This window comes from Malania oleifera, chromosome 2, assembly GCF_029873635.1.
Source record: "Malania oleifera isolate guangnan ecotype guangnan chromosome 2, ASM2987363v1, whole genome shotgun sequence".
Classification (NCBI taxonomy): Eukaryota; Viridiplantae; Streptophyta; class Magnoliopsida; order Santalales; family Ximeniaceae; genus Malania; species Malania oleifera.
In genome coordinates, this window is record NC_080418.1 from 85467094 (window position 1) to 85469039 (window position 1946).

Here is a 1946-nt window from a genome sequence, read left to right on the forward strand (position 1 = left end):
TTCACCATATTGACAGCTTGTGCCAAATCCAGTCTTGTACAAACCATAGCATACATCAAGCACCCCGTTGCACTGGCATATGGAACCTTTGATATGTCTTGAACTTCATCATCTATCTTTGGCCACTGAGTGGTAGACAATCTAAAATGGTTCACCAAAGTTGTACTCACTGGTTTTGCATTATCCATGTTGAACCTCTCCAACACCCTCTCAACAGAGCTATGCTAAGATAACCATAATCTCCTGGAAGCTCTATCCCTGCGAATCTTCATCCCAAGAATCTTCTTTACCGCACCCAAATCCTTCATGTCAAATTCTTTACTCAACAAAGTTTTCAACTTGTTGAACTCATTCATAATATTCACAGAAATCAACATATTACCTACATAATGTAACAGAAAAATAAATGAACCATCATCAAGGCTCTTCACAAAAACACAATAATCATAATCATATCTTTTGTAGCCAATTTGGATCATATAGGAGTCAAATCACTTGTACCACTGCCTTGGAGACTGCTTCATTCCATAAAGTGATTTCCTCAATTTATAGACTAAGTGTTCTTGTCCAGACTGATTGAACCTTCTAGTTGTACCATGTAAATTAGCTCCTCCACATCACCATAAAGAAAAGATGTATTTATGTTAACTTTTTGAGTCTGATCCCTATTTTGATGCTAACAAACCATATGTATCTTACCTATGCATTGAGCTTATGAACAGGTTTAATTCTTTGCACGCATGGATGGTAAATATACAGTTGATGTCATAAAGAACTCAATGCTCACACTGTATGATGGTGTTTGGAGAAGAAAAAAGAATGAAGACCATTATTGTCAATTGTATTTGCATTTAATTTTGTTGGTTTGTAATATTTTCATTTCAAATGGGTCTGTAATAATCATTGCATGTCATGCATGTAAGTTTTGTAAGCTCAACATGACCATGGACTGACCATAGGGAACCAAATGTCATTAAGGCGCCCTTCGGTTGACCAAAGCGACGCTAGGTTTTTTAGGCTAAACTTAGGTCCCTACACAAATGCACAACATAGTCCTCATAATCACTTGCACTATTAGGGGATTGAATTGAAAATAAATTGGACTTAATAGGCAATTCTTTGAGAGGTCGAGCAACCGAACCTGGGTGTTCGAAACACCATGGTCGACCGAACCGCTGAAAAGTCAGCAGGTTGACTTGGTTTCGGGTGACCGAACAAAAACTAAATGTAACGTCTATGGGCAACCAAATCCCTGACCTGACACCTTTTCACCAACTCAAGCACCCGAACCTCAGCGTTCAAATCATGCTTGGGTGACCGAACTTCTGAGTTCAGCAAATCGAACTTCATATCGGGCACCCGAACCGCGGACCTTTTGAGGAATCACCCCATTCAGAAAACTGAAGTAAAATTCAGGCACTCGAACCATTAAAACGACTTTTTGTACTTAGTCTATTCGGCCAACCGAACCAAGGTTCAACTACCCAAAAACTCTCTAGTTGTTTATTTTTTACCGAGGTTTAAATTGTTTAAACATGGTTAATTTTTCTAAATGACTTTTAAACAATTCTAATAATGCCCTATGAGTCATTAACGGTCATAATTTGGGCAACTTCAATATATAAGGCCTCATTTCTGTTGATTAGCAAGAAATTAGTGAAAATCATTAGCAAAAATTCTCTCAATCCCAAAAAGCTTATTTGTCCAAATCTTCTTCAAATCTTCTCATACACTCATTCCTTTGATAAATCCTAGCATTGTGAGAGTTCTTATTGTACTTATTGCTTAGTATAGATTGCTTAATACTCTCATTACTTGGCTTGATTGATTTGTATTAATTTTGGGGAGTTAAGTAAGGTTTATCCCACAGATTTTATTTGATAAATCTAGTGTTGGGAAAAACCTAGTAGCTTGAGGATTTTTGCATTGTTATTGTAAGATTCCTA